The sequence below is a fragment of the Eumetopias jubatus genome, unplaced genomic scaffold (genome assembly GCF_037043125.1).
Source record: "Eumetopias jubatus isolate StellerSeaLion01/CBP00866 unplaced genomic scaffold, mEumJub1_p1.0 scaffold_14, whole genome shotgun sequence".
In the NCBI taxonomy this organism is placed as follows: domain Eukaryota; kingdom Metazoa; phylum Chordata; class Mammalia; order Carnivora; family Otariidae; genus Eumetopias; species Eumetopias jubatus.
This window is the reverse complement of record NW_028274820.1, coordinates 39,832,004-39,852,431: the sequence shown is the minus strand read 5'-3', so window position 1 is coordinate 39,852,431 and position 20,428 is coordinate 39,832,004. Positions and strand designations below refer to the sequence as shown.

The following is a 20,428-nucleotide window of genomic DNA, read 5'->3' as shown; positions in this document are numbered from 1 at the left end:
ATTGCTTTGCCTACATAGCACTTTGATAAATCTTAGTTTTCTGTTGATGTTAAATTAAAAAAATCACATGAGATTCCAGATTTCCAGTTTTTCTTGAGAAAGCCAAAGATCTGGCAATACAGGGATGTTGTGCTGTGAAAACAACCGGCTAGTTAGCAGTGGTTGCCCCTTTGGGATGGGTCACACACCTTCAGATACACCAGAACTTTCATAACTCCGTATTGTTGTATGCCGCTGGCTTCGCTCCTTCATGGTACCCACAGACCCCTGTAGCTATGTGAGTTCATGGCCCCTGGGATAAATGTTCCTCCATACCACTAACTTCCTTAACATTATTAGAAAATAGCTCCTCTCTTGGCAGGACCAAGCTATTTGGCTCTAATTCAAAATAATTGTTTGAAATCTATACCTTATGATATAATTTAAAGATGAATCATGGATTCACGGGGTCAAAAAACAAAGTTCATTTAATGTGTTCTTGTTCTTTCAGGTAGCATTACATATAATATATAAAACAGACAGGAAATCAGGTTGCCTTCAAAAACACTTTCATAAAGTGTGTGGAGTGATCTATTCCTTTGATTAAATAGGCTTAGCACCTGAGTGCTGTTTTTTTTTCTTTTGGTTCCATACTATATTCTTCTTACGAAAGTCAAAATCCTATTTCTTTTACTGTTTCGCACATGAAGGAAATCTGGTCATTAACCTCAATGTAGTAATTCCTAACGTATGAAACACAATTATTTTTTCTGTAATTTTTTTATTGTTATGTTAATCACCATACATTACATCATTAGCTTTTGATGTAGTGTTCCATGATTCAGTTTGTGCATAACACCAAGTGCTCCACGAAGAATGTGCCCTCTTTAATACCCATCACCAGGTTAACCCATCCCCCCACACCCCTCCCCTCTAGAACCCTCAGTTTGTTTTTTAGAGTCCATCGTCTCTCATGGTTCGTCTCCCCCTCCAACTTACTCCCCTTCATTCTTCCCCTCCTGCTATCTTCTTTTTTTTTCTTAACATATATTGCATTATTTGTTTCAGAGGTACAGATCTGTGATTCAACAGTCTTCCACAATTCTCAGTGCTCACCATAGCACATACCCTCCCTAATGTCTATCACCCAGCCACCCCATCCCTCCCACCCCCCACCACTCCAGCAACCCTCAGTTTGTTTCCTGAGATTAAGAATTCCTCATCAGTGAGGTCATATGATACATGTCTTTCTCTGATTGACTTATTTCACTCAGCATAACACCCTCCAGTTCCATCCCCATCGTTGCAAATGGCAAAATCTCATTCCTTTTGATAGCTGCATAATATTCCATTGTGTATATATACCACTTCTTCTTTATCCATTCATCTGTCGATGGACATCTTGGCTCTTTCCACAGTTTGGCTATTGTGGACATTGCTGCTATACACATTGGGGTGCACGTACCCCTTCGGATCCCTACATTTGTATCTTTGTGGTAAATACCCAGTAGTGCAATTGCTGGATTGTATGGTGGTTCTATTTTCAACTGTTTGAGGAACCTCCATACTGTTTTCCAGAGTGGCTGCACCAGCTCGCATTCCCACCAACAGTGTAGGAGGGTTCCCCTTTCTCCGCATCCCCGCCAACATCTGTCGTTTCCTGACTTGTTGATTTTAGCCATTCTGACTGGTGTGAGGTGGAATCTCATTGAGGTTTTGATTGGGATTTCCGTGATGCCGAGCAATGTTGAGCACTTTTTCATGTGTCTCTTGGCCATTTGGATGTCTTCTTTGGAAAAATGTCTGTTCATGTCTTCTGCCCATTTCTTGATTGGATTATTTGTTCTTTGGGTGTTGAGTTGGATAAGTTCTTTATAGATTTTAGATACTAGCCCTTTATCTGATATGTCATTTGCAAATATTTTCTCCCATTCTGTCGGTCGTCTTTTGGTTTTGTGGACTGTTTCTTTTGCTGTGCAAAAGCTTTTTATCTTGATGAAATCCCAATAGTTCATTTTTGCCCTGGCTTCCCTTGCCTTTGGCGATGTTTCGAGGAAGAAGTTGCTGCGGCTGAGGTCGAAGAGGTTGCTGCCTGTGTTCTCCTTTAGGATGTTGATGGACTCCTGTCTCACGTTTAGGTCTTTCAACCATTGGGAGTCTATTTTTGTGTGTGGTGTAAGGAAATGGTCCAGTTTCATTCTTCTGCATGTAGCTGTCCAATTTTCCCGACACCATTTGTGGAAGAGACTGTCTTTTTGCCATTGGACATTCTTTCCTGCTTTGTCAAAGATGAGTTGACCATAGTGTTGAGGGTCCATTTCTGGGCTCTCGATTCTGTTCCATTGAACTATGTGTCTGTTTTTGTGCCAGTACCATACTGTCTTGATGATGACAGCTTTGTAATAGAGCTGGAAGTCCGGAATTGTGATGCCACCAGCTTTGCTTTTCTTTTTCAAGATTCCTCTGGCTATTCGGGGTCTCTTCTGGTTCCATACAAATTTTAGGATTATTTGTTCCATTTCTTTGAAAAAAGTGGATGGTATTTTGATGGGGATTGCATTGAATGTGTAGATTGCTCTAGGTAGCAATGGCATCTTCACAATGATTGTTCTTCCAATCCATGAGCATGGAACGTTTTTCCATTTCTTTGTGTCTTCTTCAATTTCTTTCATGAGTATTTTATAATTTTCTGAGTACAGATCCTTTGCCTCCTTGGTTAAATTTATTCCTACGTATCTTATGGTTTTGGGTGCAATTGTAAATGGGATCGATTCCTTGATTTGTCTCTCTTCTGTCTTGTTGTTGGTGTATAGGAATGCCACTGATTTCTGTGCACTGATTTTATATCGTGCTACTTTACTGAATTCCTGTATGAGTTCTAGCAGTTTTAGGGTGGAGTCTTTCGGGTTTTCCACATACAGTATCCTATCATCTGCAAAGAGTGAGAGTTTGACTTCCTCTTTGCCGATTTGGATGCCTTTGATTTCTTTTTGTTGTCTGATTGCTGTGGCTAGGACTTCTAATACTATGTTGAATAGCAGTGGTGAGAGTGGACATCCCTGCTGCGTTCCTGACCTTAGGGGAAAAGCTCTCAGCTTTTCCCCATTGAGAATGATATTCGCTGTAGGTTTTTCATAGATGGCTTTGATGATATTGAGGTAGGTACCCTCTATCCCTATACTCTGAAGAGTTTTGATCAAGAAAGGATGCTGTACTTTGTCAAATGCTTTTTCTGCATCTATTGAGAGGCTCATATGATTCTTGTTCTTTCTTTTGTTAATGTATTGTATCACGTTGATTGATTTGCGGATGCTGAACCAACCTTGCAGCCCAGGGATAAATCCCACTTGGTCATGGTGAATAATCCTTTTAATGTACTGTTGGATTCTATTGGCTAGGATTTTGGTGAGAATTTTTGCATCCATGTTCATCAAGGATATTGGTCTGTAATTCTCCTTTTTGATGGGGTCTTTGTCTGGTTTGGGGATCAAGGTAATGGTGGCCTCATAAAAGGAATTTGGAAGTTTTCCTTCCATTTCTATTTTTTGGAACAGTCTCAGGAAAATAGGTATTAATTCTTCTTTAAATGTTTGGTAGAATTCCCCTGGGAAGCCATCTGGCCCTGGGCTTTTGTTTTTTGGGAGATTTTTGATGACTGCTTCCATTTCCTTAGTAGTTATAGGTCTGTTCAGGTTTTCTCTTTCTTGCTGGTTCAATTTTGGTAGTTGATACATCTCTAGGAATGCACCCATTTCTTCCAGGTTATCTAATTTGCTGGCATAGATTTGCTCATAATATGTTCTTACAATTGTTTGTATTTCTTTGGTGTTGGTTGTGATCTCTCCTCTTTCATTCATGATTTTGTTGATTTGGGTCATTTCTCTTTTCTTTTTGATAAGTCTGGCCAAGGGTTTATCTATCATGTTAATTCTTTCAAAGAACCAGCTCCTAGTTTCGTTGATCTGATCTACTGTTCTTTTGGTTTCTATTTCATTGATTTCTGCTCTGATCTTTATCATTTCTCTTCTCCTGCTGGGTTTAGGCTTTATTTATGTTCTTTCTCCAGCTCCTTTAGGTGTAGGGTTAGGTTGTGTATTTGAGACCTTTCTTGTTTCTTGAGAAAGGCTTGTATTGCTACATACTTTCCGCTCAGGACTGCCTTTGCTGTATCCCAAAGATTTTGAACAGTTGTGTTTTTATTTTCATTGGTTTCCATGAATATTTTTAATTCTTCTTTAATTTCCTGGTTGACCTATTCATTCTTTAGTAGGATGCTCTTTAGCCTCCATGTATTTGAGTTCTTTCCGACTTTCCTGTTGTGATTGAGTTCTAGTTTCAAAGCATTGTGGTCTGAAAATTTGCAGGGAATAATACCAGTCTTTTGGTACCGGTTGAGACCTGATTTATGACCTAGGATGTGATCAATTCTGGAGAATGTTCCATGGGCACTAGAGAAGAATGTGTATTCTGCTGCTTTGGGATGGAATGTTCTGAATATGTCTGTGAAGTCCATTTGGTCCAGTGTGTCATTTAAAGTCTTTATTTCCTTGTTGATCTTTTGCTTTGATGATCTGTCCATTTCAGTGAGAGGGGTGTTAAAGTCCCCCACTATTACTGTATTGTTGTCAATGTGTTTCTTTGCTTTTGTTATTAATTGCCTTATAAAATGGGCTGCTCCCATGTTAGGGGCATAGATATTTACAATTGTTAGATCTTCTTGTTGGATAGACCCTTTAAGTAGGATATAGTGTCCTTCTTCATCTCTTATTACAGTCTTTGTTTTAAAATCTAACTTGTCTGATATAAGGATTGCCACCCAGCTTTCTTTTCGTGTCCATTAGCATGGTAAATGGTTTTCCACCCCCTCACTTTCAATGTGGGGGTGTCTTTGGGTCTAAAATGAGTCTCTTGCAGACAGCATATTGATGAGTCTTGTTTTTTAATCCAATCTGATAGCCTGTGTCTTTTGATTGGGGCATTGAGCCCATTTACATTCAGAGTAACTATTGAAAGATATGAATTTAGTGCCATTGTATTGCCTGTAAGGTGACTGTGACTGTATATTGTCTGTGTTCCTTTCTGATCTATGCTGCTCTTAGGCTCTCTCTTTGCTTAGAGGACCCCTTTCAATATTTCTTGGTGGGCTGGTTTTGTGTTTGCAAATTCCTTTAGTTTTTGTTTGTCCTGGAAGCTTTTTATCTCTCCCTCAATTTTCAATGACAGCCTAGCTGGATATAGTATTCTTGGCTGCATAGTTTTCTCATTTAGTGCTCTGAATATCATGCCAGTCCTTTCTGGCCTGCCAGGTCTCTGTGGATAGGTCTGTTGCCAATCTAATGTTTCTACCATTTTAGGTTACATATCTCTTCTCCCGAGCTGTTTTCAGGATTTTCTCTTTGTCTCTGAGACTCGTAAGTGTTACTATTAGATATCGGGGTGTTGACATATTTTTATTGATTTTGAGAGGGGTTCTCTGTGCCTCCTGGATTTTGATGCCTGTTTCCCTCCCCACATTAGGGAAGTTCTCTGCTATAATTTGCTCCAATATACCTTCTACCCCTCTCTCTCTTTCTTCTTCTTCTGGGATCCCAATTATTCTAATGTTGTTTCGTCTTATCGTATCGCTTATCTCTCGAATTCTGCCCTCGTGATCCTGTAGTTGTTTCTCTCTCTTTTTCTCAGCCTCTTTATTTTCCATCATTTGGTCTTCTATATCGCTGATTCTCTCTTCTGCCTCATTTATCCTAGCAGTTAGTGCCCCCATTTTTGATTGCACCTCATCAATAGCCTTTTTGATTTCGACTTGGTTAGATTTAGTTCTTTTATTTCTCTAGAAAGGGGTTCTCTAATAACTTCCATGCTTTTTTCAAGCCCAGCTAGTATCTTTAAAGTCATGATTCTGAACTCTAGGTCTGACATCGTACTAATATCCGTATTGAGTAGGTTCCTGGCAGACGGTACTACCTCTTGTTCTTTTTGCTGAGGTGATTTTTTTCATCTTGTCATTTTGTCCAGAGGAGAATAGATGAATGAGAGAACAAAATGCTAACAGGTTAACAACGTCCCTAGCAAATATACTCTATACAAATCAGAAAAGACCTGAAACCAGGGGAAAAGAAAGGGAAAGAAAGAAAAAAGAGGAGAAAAAAAAAAAATAAAAAGATAAAAACAAACAAAAACAGAACAAAACAAAAAAACAGAATATGATCAAATATGATCAGGCTGGTGCACAGATCAGTGCCACACACTGGATGTGGGGTGTATTTTGTTCTATTAGAAGAAAGTGCCTCCTAAAATTTTAAAGGAAGAAAGACTTATATATGTAGAAAATAAGGGTTGATACAATGAAGGGATGGAAGATGACTGTAAAGATGAAAATTATAAAAGATTTTATAAAACGAATTGATAAGATAAGAAGTTGTTTGAAAAAAGAAAGAAGATTTAAAAAAAAAAAAGGGAGAGAATGTGATCATGCAGGAGACTAGAACAAAGCCATACACCAGTGATTTAGGGTATATTTTGATCTGTTAGAAGAAACTGTATCTCAAAATTTTAAAGAGAGAACAACTTAGATATATATATATATATATATATATATATATATATATATATATATATGCGCCAAAAATAAGGGTAACTACTATGAAAGGATAAAATATGACTCTAAAAATGAAAAATAAAACATGTTTTTTTTAAAAGGGATTGATAAGTTGTTGGTTGAAAAAGGGAAAAAGAAAAATTCAAAAAAAAACAGTTAAAAAAATTAACTTTGAAAAACTAATGAATCATGGTAAAAAAGCCATGAATTCTATCTGAAGTATTCCCCTAGCGCTGGAGTTCTCCCGTTCTCCTTGATCGGTAAACTTGGTCTTGGCTTGCTGGCTGTTCCGGCTGATCTTCTGGGAGAGGGGCCTGTTGCCGTGGTTCCCAAATGTCTTTGCTGGAGGCGGAATTGCCCCGCCCTTGTCGGTCCGGGCTAAGCAAGCTTCTCGGCTCTCGGGAGCTTTTGTTCCCTGCAAGTTCTCGGTACAGCTTTGGAGGACCAGGGTGAAAATGGTGGCTTCCTAATCTCTGCCTGGAGGAGCCGAGAAATCCAGGCCCCGCTCCTCAGTGCGCCCCCAGAGAAAAGCAGTCACTCCCGTCTCCCCGGTCTCCGGCCGCACTCCGTGCTCACCTGGCCTGTGACCGAGTGTTTCTATCTTTGGCTCCCGACCCCGTGTGGAGTCTCCAAACCCAGCAGATCCCTGCGGTGCGCTCCCGCACCGCTCCTCTGGCGGGGGGGGGGGGGGGGGGGGGGGGGAGGAGAGTCTCCCCGGATCTGCTGCTTGTTGGGTCCCTGCTGCAGGAGCAGTGGCCCGACTGGGCCGCAGATCACAGTTTATGGCCACCCCGAGCTGAGAGCCCGCGCCTCGGCTCCGTCTCTGCAGCCGGCTTCCCCGCTCCGATCCCTGGGAGCTCTGCTGCACTCAGGCACTCCCGGTCTTTCTGTGACCCTGAGGGTCCTGAGACCACACTGTCCCGCGAGGGTTTCACCCCCCTGCTTAGCCACTGGAGCAACATCCATCAGCGGAGCAGGCTTCTAAAAGTTCCGATTTTGTGCTCCGCGGCTCTATCACTTGCCAGAAGCGGCCGACGGAGGCCCCCTCCCCCACCGTCTATCCTCCCGAATATCGCCTCGGATTCACTTCTCTGCACGTCCTACCTTCCAGTAAGTGGTCACTTCTCTGTTCAGAGAGTTGTTGCTACTCTCTTCTTCGGTCTCCTGTTGAGTTCGTAGGTGTTGAGAATGGTTTGATCCCTATTCAGCTGAATTCCTGAGACCAGACAAAATCCAGGTCTCCTACTCCTCCACCATCTTGCTCCATGAAAGACCATTATTAAATTGCCATCCTGATTTCTCCTTTCCAAGTAAAATAACGCTGATTTCCTCCTAGGTCTCATTCTCTGTCATTGTCTTTCTGCCTCTGCTCAGACTTCTTTCGAAATTCTCCACACTTGTTTTAAATTATGGAGCCCAGAATTAGGCACCACTTCCAGTAAGGAATCTGACCAGGATGGACAAACTGCCTCAGCATCCTGCAGACACTACTTCCTCATATGAAGGCTAGTGTCATGAAGACCTTGACTTCGGTGGCATTTGCGTATAGAAGTAAGTTCAGTGTATCTCTGGGTTGAAATAGCTCCTCAGTACTCGGAACTCCTGGACTCTTCAGAAACTAGTCTGAAAATGTGTAAGCTCTAAACACCATTCTGAGTGTCTCTGGCACTGGCAGGAGAAGGTAGCTAAGCAGTGGGTGCTGCTGATTCTAGGTAGCTCCCACTTGTTGGTATGATTAGATCCTATAAATCTTAGAAGAACCCTAATTCCAGATTTGGTATGACTTTTTGTGATATTCTGTAAATTAACTCATCTCCTATTTATATATATTTTTAGAACCAATAGCTATTTTGTAAATCCCAGTGGTGTTAATTAATAGAAATGTAGTAAGGCTGGGAAGGACACAATCTTGATACCTTGATGAAAGTTTTGGTTTAGAGATATTAGACTGGGTGGGCTTGTTTTTAATCCTAATTACAACTAGCAGCAAAGCCACGCCTTTATTATAAAGGCCTAAACCAGGTATATTAAACTCACTTCTACATCATCAATTTGATGAATTTCCTGAATGACTCCATAAAATCTTAAGCTAAATTTAAAGTCTGATATCAATGTGGCACACTTTAAAGTTGAAATGATCAACTTGATTTCCCTTTGCCAGCTTGAAAACACTTCTTCACTATGTGTAAGGGAATAAATACAAACATGTGCCTAGAATGGGGCCTGACATATAACAGGATCTCAACAAATATTTTTAAAAGAATATATCCAAGAATGCCTATTGCACTTGCTTGGTAATATCTATAACCCCCTAAGGAGGTTTTCAATAATATATATATTTAAAAAAGTGAATTGCAAAAGGCATTTGTTAAGAAGGCAGTATTCTGTCACTTTTATTTTTTAACACTTCTTATAGTGAATAACACTTCTTATAGTGAATAACACTTCTTATAGTGTATATATAGTGAAGTATATACAATATACGTACAATATATGTACTTCTTATTTCTAAGTATAGTTCTGGCTTTGTCATCCATTTTAGTTATCAAAATTACATTCATAAATAAAAGTTATTAAGAATTCTTCCTCGTGATTCATTTTTTTACTTTATCAGTCTCCTCTCCTCAATATCCAAATTATCTGCAATTCTGCTGAAATTCTTTTTATCGTTCATCTTTCTACCTACTAATGTTTTCTCTTTCTAATTAGTCTTAGAAGCATACTAAGGTCAAGATAACGTCTTTTAGTGCCTTGATTCTACTTATCACTTAGAGGTGCTGGATAAGGTGTTTAAAAACTATCGTGCCAGCGTGCCTGAGTGGCACAGTCGGTTAAGTGTCCAACCCTTGGTTTAGGCTCAGGTGGTGTCTCAGGGTTGTGGGACTGAGCCTTGCACAGGGCTCTGCTCTCAGCAGGGAGTCTACATAAGATTTTCTCTCCCTCCCCCCGCCCCTCCCCCTCCTGCATGTGCACACACTCTCTCTCTCTCAAATAAATACATATTTAATAAAATAAAATAAAAACTATCATGCCAAGTGGAATTGAAAAAAAAAAAAAAACAGAACAAATGAGCAAGGGAAAAAAAGAGAGAGGCAAACCAAGAAACTGCCTCTTAACTACAGAGAACAAAGTGACGGTTACCAGAGGGGAGTTGGTTGGGGAATGGGGGAAATAGGGGATGGAGACTAAGAATTGCTCTTGTTGTGAAGAGCACTGGGTGTTGTATGGAAGTGCTGAATCACTATATTGTACACCTGAACTAATATACTGTATGTTAACTAACTGGAATTTAAATAAAAATTAAAAAAAAAAAAAACCCTATCTTGCCAATCTCTCTTGCTGATCATTTACCACTCCCAACATAAATAGGCTTTATAATAAAGGATGTATTTACTACAGAACCTCATAAACATCTAGAAGTTAAAAAGTTACATTTAGTAGACTAAAAATAATGTGTTCTCTTGATTGTTCTATGTGTATTGAAAATAGACATCACTTTTATGGTTAATCTGAAAATAAATTACATGGAAGAATAGGTTAGCAGAATTTCATAAACCTCAAAAGTAGTTGGATTGAATCTGACATTTACAGAGGAAGATGGACAATATTGCATCAAAAAAAAATATGCCACAACAAAGTATTTCCATTGGTGTCCATCTCCTTTCTCTTTATTTCTGGCCAGATTCAGTATCTTTCAAGTAAACAGAGACTCCCGAAAGTCTTTTGTCCCAACCTGAAAATCCGTTTTAAAGGAAGCGAGAATAGTTCTTAGTGTAAGAATTGACAGAGATAGTAAGGGTTCCCTTTCACAGCTCATCTACCTTCTTGATTAATATCTTATACCTTTTTATTGTTTTCCCAAGGGTGCAAAAAAATGAGCAGCAATCCCTTTGTAACTTACTGTGTGCCCAATACTACATTCCTCAAAGACTGTATGATATAGGTATTACTATGCCATTGTAATTAGAGGAAACTGAGATTCAGAGACTTTACCCAACGTCAGACAATTAGTTATGTTGTTGAAGCTAACATATTCCAATGCCCATGCTCTTTCTTCTATACTATGCAGAAAGTAAAGCTTTATCGGATAAAAAATGGGAATACATTCCTATCATATTTCCCTAGCCAAAAATGTTGGTGTGTAATCCTGTTGTGTTGAAATTCACCTTCCACATCTTTTGAATGTTTTCAGTCAATTCACTCTGAAGACTTGCACCTGTCTCTAGCGAGCTGCAAAGTTTTCGTCTCTTCTTTTCTCTCATAACGTGCTCACCCTGGGCAAGTGCACAGAAGTCTCCGTCAAAAGATTTGGTTTATGGGCCTGCTGATGTTTCATGCCCTCTTTCTTATATAAACCAGAATCATAGCATACAATCTACAGAATTACTACAGGGTCTTAAAATGGATGGAAAAGATACTTGCAAAGCAAAATGAATGCAAAATTCCTCTAGATGTTTATGGTCTGTCTCTTTTATGTTTCCTTCTCATATGCAATTTTCTTGAGCTACCAATCTTTACTGAATCTTCCCAAAGCATTTCATCTCATTTTCATGGACACAACTTCTTTTATACTCATATGACATCGAAGCACTTAATATTTTATTAAAACACATAATTACAAGAATAGTAAGTACAGCTGACAAGTTCTGCCTGCTAGTAAATATCTAACTTCTGACTAGTGGGAGCAAAAGCACGGAGACATTCCTGAGCTTTGAGCACTCAGGAGAGCTGTTGATCTCAGTTTAGGTTTTACAGAAGGAAGGGACGTTATCTGTTATATTGGTGAGTTGGTTAAGTGGAGGCCAACTAAACAATCTTGATTTTGAAGTCACGTAGGCCTGGATTCAAACCCTGGCTCTGTGATGTTGGTAAAGTTAGCTTCCAGATCTAAGTCTCAATGTCCTCATCTATGAAGTGAGGATAAAAATAGCTCCTTAGTATATATCACAAGGTTGTCGAGAGATTAAGCTAGATGATGCCTGTACTGTGTTGAATACGAGGTATGGCACATGGTAGGCTCTCAAAACAAGCAATCGCTGCTGCTGCTGCTGCTGGTCGTGTTGCTAATCCTACAACAGCAACATATGCTACAGCTTCTCTAAATCTGAGTCTTGTGACCAGACATTCGCCAAGTTTTGGTCTCATAAATAAAAACGTCCTAGAAGACCCTGCCACATGAACCTTCTGTAAGCAAATCGTTCATTTCTGAAGTAGAACTTTTTTTTCCCCTAAATCTGCTCCTCTTCTTATATTCCCGGTTTTGGAAGGAGGCATCAGTTTCTACTCAAGACCAAGAAAACGTCCAGGCCTCTGTTGTCTTCCGTTACTGGCCCCCACCCTCCTGCCCCAGGGATCCAAGATGAAGATCCAACTACTCAGCTCATCCTATGAAGCTGCTGCCCTAAGACTCTTCTAATCCACTCCTTTATGCTCCTACTATATCCTTGTATCACTTATAAAACCTGGCCATTTTTATGTTTGCCTTCTATCAGCCATGTTCAACTATAAGCTCCTTGAAAGTGCCAGGTATGATTTATTCCTGTAATCCCAGTGTGGCTAGCACACTGCTTGGCATATAGTAGGCACTAAACAAATGTTTGCTGAATAAATTAATACAGTTTTAGCCACATCTGCACAGCACAGCAGAGACCTGATTTTCCTGTTAATTCTCCGCTTTCAAGTAAGAAATATAGTGAAGCACAGCTGCAGCTGGGGCCTAAATGACCCTTTTGGGGATTTTCTCTTGTTGTTAGGTTCAACCATTAGCAGTAATTTTTGCTGTAGCAATGTTTGCTCTGGTAAATTCCGGGAAACTAAATGGTGCTAATCATAAAAATAGCCTTGATTATGCAGTTTTTGTTGGAATTTGTTTACTGGATTTGAATTTGGTTATATATATTTTCAGACTCAGTTCTGTTAGAGAATAGAAGAGAGTTGCTTTTTCTCTGGAGGAGAAAGACCTCAAACTAACACTTTAATGTTTAAAATTCCTAAATCCGTGCCAGCCATCCAGATGGCTTTCAGCAAAAGCATCCCCTTCTCTGCAAAGGCATGTCTCTTTCCATCTTCTGTCAGTTGACTTCTGTGTGTCCTAGTTTTGTAATGTTAGGCCACTTAGTCTCTTTGCTCATCTTTATAATGGGAATAACAGCATCTTCTTCATAAGATTGTAGGGAGAAGTTCCAGTAGTGATATCTTCAAAGTATTAATCACAGTGCTTAGAATATGCTAAAAGACTAGATCACTTTATGACTATGATAATTTTCACTATCCCTGGCTTCTCCAACAATGCCAACAATAAAAGCAAGGGCTTTGGGGCTGGACAGACCAGGGCCCCAAAAGAGAAAAAACAATTTCACAGTTGCACGACAGCCACCAAGTCATTTAGCATACATCTTCTGTGGTCTCCTCTTCTATAAAATGGCCCCAAAGATATCAATCTCATAGTGCATTGAGAGAGTTCAAAGAAATAAAGTATGTAAAACATCCACCATGATGCCTGGGCCAAGATATACACTCATTTCTCAAGTCATCCAAAATTTTCTTGTCAATCTTTGTTCTCAGAATGTTCTCCGATATTTCACTTCATTCTACTGTCTAGCTACTAAAGCAAGAAACATCACATGGCCTTCCATGTTTCCTGCTTTCAAGCACTCAGCTCCTCAGATAATTGGTAATACCTCTGGCAAATTATTTTTCCTAAAATTCTGACTACATAGATGGAAGATTTGCCTATAAAATTTTTGGTAACAACTCGAACTCATCTTTTGCCTTATTAAAAATTTCTAGCAATTGTGGTAGTTTATACATTAGCATTTGATTTTACAGTATTTTAATACCTTCTCTAGTTGTTTTGTTTTTTTTTTCCTACCCCTTCCTTTTAGAATATATACTCCTGAAAAGCAGGGACTCTACTTCCCACTATGGTAGACCGGCTCTAAAATGACCCCTAATGATCCTTCTTCCTGGGTAACCATGCTCTTCTATAATCCATTCCCCCTTGAATATGGGCTGGACCTAGTGACTCACTTCTAACGACTAGAATACAAGAAAAGTGATGGGATGTCTGTTCTGAGATTAGTTTACAAAAAGACTATGACTTGCAAGTCTTTTGTCCTCTCGCTCTTGACAAACAATCTGCCAGGTTGTGCGTGGCTCTATGGAGACGCCTACATCATAAGGAACTGATGTTTCTGGCCAACAGCCAGCAAGGACCTGAGGCGTGCCAAGAGTCACATGAGGGAGCTTGGAAGTGTATCTTCCATGTCCTGCCAACAGCTGCAAGTGAGCTTGGAAGCAGATTTCCCCCAGTTGAACATTCAGATGACTGCAGCTCTGGCTGACACCTTATTTGCAGCCATGGGACAGATCTTGAATCAGAGGCATCTAGTTAAATGGACCCAGAGATACTGTAATGTATCAATATTTCTTATTTTAAGTTGCTAAGTTGCGGTGGTAATCTGTTATACAGCAGTAGAAATACTGCCATAGCAAACCCAGAAAAACGAGGAAGTGGCTTTGGAAATAGGCAGTGAAGGAAGGCTGGGAGGATTCTAAAGAGTATGTTAAAGCAAGCCTAAATTGCCTTGAACACACTGTAAGTGGATATCGGGCGGTGGGGGAGAGGTTCTTGCATAGTGGCAGAAAGCTTAGTGACGTCATCACCTTCTATAAGGAGAAAGGTGGAAAGGTCCCTAGTGAGTGGAGTGATCGAGCTAAGTAGATTTCCAAACAAGTGTTGAAGGTGCTGCCAGATATCTTCTTGCAGCTTATGGTAAAATGTGACCGAAGAGAGAAATTGAGAGGACCATTAAATAGAAAGGAACCAAGACTTGATGGTTTTGAACATCTTGACTCTAAAAATAAGAAATAGTTTCCAAAGTTCAAAGCCAGGGTAGTGCCAGGAGAACATGGTCTCAAAATGAAGCAGAGGGTGGAACTAACATCTTTTGTTAAGAATTTTGAACTTAGGTATGGAGATGCTTCAAAAAATTAAAGATAGAAATTCCATTACTGGGTATTTATCCAAAGAATAAGAAAACACGAATTCAAAAAGACAGATATATGCACCCCTATATTTATTGCAGCATTATTTACAACCGTCAAGATATGGAAGCAACCCAAGTGTCCACTGATAGATGAATGGATAAAGAAGTTGTGGTGTGTGTGTGTGTGTGTGTGTGTGTGTGTGTGTGTGTGTGTGTGTGTGTGTATAATGGAATATTACTCATTCATAAAAAAGAATGAGATCTTGCCATTTGCGACAACATGAATGGACCTAGAGGGTATTATGCTGAGTGAAATCACTCAGAGAAAGACAAATACCATATACATGGAATCTAAGAAACAAAACTAATGAACAAACAAACAACAAGCAGAAACAGACCCATAAATACAAATAATAAACTGATGACTGCCAGAGGGGAGGGAGGTAGAGACATGGGCAAAATAGGTAAATGGGAGTGGGAGGTACAGGCTTCCAGTTACGGAATGAATAAGTCACGGGAATGAAAGGCACAGCACAGGGAATAGTTGGTGGGACTGTAACAGGGTTGTGTGGTGGCAGATGGTGGCTACACTTGTGGTGAGCACCGCAGTATGTATAAACTTGTCAAATCACTATGGTGTACACCTGAAACTAATGTACCATCATGTGTTGACTATACTCAAGTTAAAAAAAAAAGAGAACTGAAGAATAGCAGTTACATGTACTATAATCTGTAATAATCAATTACTGAAGCAATTTTCAACCACAATTTCTTAAATTTTACTTTCTAGGACTAGCCTAATCCTATCCATCTCAAACTCTAGAATCCTTCCTCCTTCCAACTATTTTACTATATTGAATTTGTTGGTGAGTATTCAAATACCAAATATTTTTTAAAAGAGTTTCATTTTCTTTCTTTCGTAGAAGAAAGTCTCTTAAAATAGTTGTTTCTAATCATAATTACATTGATTGAGAAACATGAACTATAACCCCCCTAAAGAGAATTCTGAACTGGGGGAACTCATATATGTATTTTTTTATAATGTGTAGTAAGCAGGTCTGTCATGTGCCCTAAAAGAGAGACATTCTCTCTATTTTCCAAGGGTGCTCACTCTACACAAATCATTAAAAAGGTAATCTGAAAGAAAGGCCATGAGTGCCTCTGCTCACAAGACACACAGAGAAGTCAGAGACCCATACAGGAATTGTCTCCCAATTGACATCTACCCTTGTTTCTGTACCATTTTGGCTTCTGGTGAATTTTTCCATTATTATGCTTTTCCCTCAGCTACACCGATCAGTGTGACCACAGTGGCTAGGGCCAAATCCATTCAGTCTATTTCTTATAATTAAGACCACTATTAAGTGAAGTCCAGGCAACAGAATGAGTTCAACTTGCAGTAACTGAGATCAACCATGTTCCCCAGGCTTTCAGACCCTACTGGCTGAATAAATCCTATAAACTATCAGGGTCTACCTTAGAAAATTAGGTGGCTTTCTCCTTAAGTTTCTTTATTTATTCCACTTGGCCCAAGGTATTAACCCAGACATAGCAAGATGTTATCAGTGATTGCACAGACTTGGTGTTGGCCTATAAGAAGAAAATCTAAGATTCAGGGTAATTCCATCACCTATAACAACCCTGGCCAGTGAGTTGAGGTTGATCTGAATGCCTTCTAGGATTGAGGTGGTGTCCCTGATCAGATCACTTAAAGTCAGGAACAAATTTTGTACCACCTTATCTAATTAAATGAGTCCAACCCTAAGAACAGTTGCCTACACAATGCATATAAAAAATAAATCAGCTATCACTTAGGAAAGCAACCGTAAGTAAGCAAGAATAGCCTCATTTTAGAAGGATCTCTAGAATCATCTAAGGGCTACATGAGCTAATGATGGTGTTTCTTTAAATACATGAAGCCCTCTTATGACCACTCCTAAGGTGAAGTTATGTGAGCAGCCCAAAGAGTTTTACCAATTGCCACAATCTATTTCCGTAATTTGCCATCCCAAACTCAACCCGTTCGTCCATAATTTTTCAAGTGACAGACCAAACTCCTAGGTCATTGACAACAACTCAAGATTCAGTAAAACATATAACGAGGTTCACCAAGAGGAGTACTGTCCAGACCTATAGGAATGGCTTTGAGTTATGCCCACTGAGCAAAATGACCATGTCCATTTTGGGGTCTGCACAGCTGGTGCTGAGTTCGGAAAGCATAGTAGACAGCTTTGGACAGCTTAGGTGAACCATCTGTGAACCAAAGCCCAGGCATTTAAAGAAACCTCTATGAACTGAGGCCCTTACTGAGCTAGTGGCCTTGTTTCAACAGGCAGAAAAACAGATAAAGTTTCCACAAAATGGAAAGCTGCTACTTGTTCATGTAAAGCTAAGATGCTGCGGGGAGGGCTTGGTAGCTTTCTTGAATTTATCATTTCCATTTGACAAGCAAGGTTTTTTAGGCCCTTCTAACCTTAATCATCAGTGAGTTCAAGTTGACCCATCTCAAACTGAGAATATTAGACCAGAGACTCACAAGGCCTCCATGGGTCAGACATTGTTTCAGTTCCGATAAGAGCTTAGTAGAATGTCAATAGCTGCCTTTTTTTTCCCTTCTTTTTTTGGTTGCTGCATCAGACCTGCACTGTTGCTACGTCAGGAAATGGCCCAAGTAGTCTGGCAGCCATGATGTGTTTAAATAAGCTGTGATCTCTCCTTCTTTTTCTGGGATTCTATATTGTTTCTTCCAGCCCACCTGGGAGAAAACAGGGGAAGTGTTTTCTCTATTGTCCTACTATTACTGTTCTACATGTGGCAATCCCTGAATGAATCTCCACTGGCACTAATGGGACAGAGAAGAGCAGGTGGATAACACATCAATTCCATTATACATTTAGCAGTGGAAACCATAACAGTAGTACATTGCATCTGCCCAAAGAGTTCTACCAAAAGGCCATTTTGCTTCCCTTCCCACTGTGAACCCTGCCCAAACCACATAAGTTGAATATGGGCACCCTTCCTCACTGTGTGACCAGGTGAGATGGTGATCTGTGAGCCAGTATCCACACAACCATGAAGTTGAGTGCTTCCCCTCCCAAAGTTCCCCATCATACTGGGGTTCATATAGCATCTGGTCTCTCTGGAGGACAAAGGAGATCTCATCCTGACCCCTAGTCACCTTCCTCCTTACAGCAGCTGAGTTTAGGGTAGAGAGAGGAGGCATCAAGGGGCACAGAGGCAGAGGGCAGCTCTGGACCAGTAACAAGGTGCCTTTATTTTCAGTGTTGAGCAGTGCAGTGGTTACTTGTGTTTTAACCAGACTTCCAACATCTACCACCTGAAGCACTGTATAAGGTGTCATCATACTGACACAATCAAGTTAGCTTTGGAGAGTCTTCGTCCCACAGCCACTGCCTTGACTCCCACAGCAGGAACTGTTATGGAGGACATCTCAACCTGGAGTCCAATCCTAAGTTTGGTTAGAACATAAGGGATGGGGAAGTTTTCCAAGGTGGTAAGGCTAACTGTAAGAATTTAGCTAGACTGTTGTGGGACACTTTCTTGTGTCCTCTAGCAGGTTACTTTCATCAGCACTGTAGGCCCGTTGGGACCCAAATACTCCTCAATGGTTTCCCATAAGAGTTTGTCTATCTCAAAGAACTCTCCCTGACAGGACCAAAAGGCCTTTGTAGCAGCCAAGACACACTGCAAAAAAACTGGGGAGACCTTTTAGTGTCTCAATGATCACAGTGGGCATGATAAACTGCAGGAGGGGCTCAGTCAAAAGGCAGTCCAACTGTTGCTATTTCTCCTCAAATGAGCATTATATGCCTTCCTCCATTATCTCCACAGTGAACTCATTAAGGCCCTAAGGATTTGCCAGTCTTCTGATTGTGGCACTTGCAAATCCCTTCCTTTCAAAAAGCTAGGTGTCCGAGTGTATCTCTATGACTGTGGTCTGAACAAGGTCAGAACATTCCTCTACCCCAGAATGGGTCTTTGTACTAGTTGATATAGACTATCATATCTTTGTGTTGATTCCTCAAACTCCAATTTCCAAAGAGTGATAAGAAGAGGGCCAGATGATATCTGCAAAAGCAGGCATGTCTGAAGAGGATGCCAGAGCTCGGGTAAACCTGCATCTTTTATAACAGGCAACGTCACCACCCTTGCTCCAGAGGGGAAGACTCTCTCTCTCTTCCAAGACTGTTCACTATACTAACATTTGATAGTCCAGAACAAAGGGCAGTCAGTGCCTCAGAAATGTGAAAGCCTCGTAGAGAACTGTTTCCCAGTTATTATTTAATGGGGAAAAAGGTCTAGAAATTCAGCTGATTTTTAACATCCCTATAATATTTTTCAAATTACCTTTTCAAAGACTGTCCAACTAGTATTCCTTTCCACATACTCTACCTGCAGGTAAACTGGTCTATTTCTTGAACATATGCAATATTGACCCACTTCTAGGTTACAGAAAACAACGAGAAACTTGTGCAAATAAATACCAAAACCACAAATCTAAATTCGTACTTTTATTTTGTATGTCCTTAGTTGAGATGACTCTTTTACACTATGGTTATTTGGCCTTTTGATGGGTTGCCTTGAAAGTGCTTTAAGCTCTTTACTATATATATTTATTGTTTCCAAAACAAAATAGCAAGTCTCTTGGGAGTATAAACTATATTTTTCCATGACTCAATATTCCTAATTCAATTCCTCTTAACAAACGCTACCTACTCACTAAGACATAAATGCCACTGTCTTTAAGTCCCTGATAAATATATTCTATATGAGAAGGGAACTAAAGATCCTTATTTTTCCCACTGAGATCCAGAACTAAACAGTCAACAGACCAAAGTAGACCTCTGTAATTCAAATGTCACACTGCAATTTCAAATTGGCAGCCTTTCTTGAGTTTCGTTTTACTTGCCAAGGAAACAATGAAGCACTTATTCTGATGCCAGCAGAACTGTGGGAAGAGACTAAGAGATTTGTATTTCCCTGAATTTTTAATCTGCAGAAGAGAACAACTACAGGGACCAAAGTGGCACATGTTGTTATTATTTTAATAATTCTATAATTACACAACTAATTGCATCTTGGAAAATATGGTGTGTACATATACAAATTGACTCACATGATTGCAAAAATGCTAACAGATGATCAGATAGAACCAGAAGTTACAGTTATAGAATTTATGGTAAATGAAAAGGTAAAAACCAATACAAACATCACTGATGATACTTCTATGGATTATCTATGAATTAATGATAAATATGGTCTCAATTTTACAACTTCCTTTGAGAGAGAATAATTCTACTCCTTTCCTCATGGCTATCTGATGGTTTGTGGCCACAATTCTTTCTTACAAAGTCTCTGCAATACCAGGACTCAAAGGTCAGTTTTCCTGGCATCTTTAAGCTGGACAACCGCAGCTCTGATCGCATCTAACCCCTTCCCACAAACTCCCCAAATCCTAGGCCTGATACAATGCATATTCTATTCCACTACGTCTGAGGTTGGGTGGAAAAATCTGTAATTTTAAAGAAGTGCCATGAGATTGTCACATTGAGGCAAGTTTGAGACATGGAGTCTTAAAATCATTTTATAAGTGTTAGAGAGCAGGAACTAGGTAATAGTCATCTTATATCCAGATAACTGTTAAATATAAGAATTGTACATGGCAGATCTTTTTTTCATTAAATATTGAGTTGGCAGGAAGTATATTTATAAAACATACAGACAGTATATGAATAATGATATCACCACTACCAATGAACAACCTAGTTCAAGAAAAGGAGCAGTATCACTACATTTTAATAATCTTCTGTGTGTGCTTTCCTGCTTCTATTTCAGTTGCTTG

At 39.8% G+C, this 20,428-nt stretch overlaps 1 protein-coding gene across 6 annotated transcripts in view; it reads right to left on the bottom strand.

Moving 5' to 3' along the window:
* The window catches only part of PPP1R9A (protein phosphatase 1 regulatory subunit 9A), a 308,016-nt gene that overhangs the window by 76,044 nt on the left and 211,544 nt on the right, over positions 1-20,428 (bottom strand). The gene's annotated exons all lie outside the window — the stretch shown is intronic.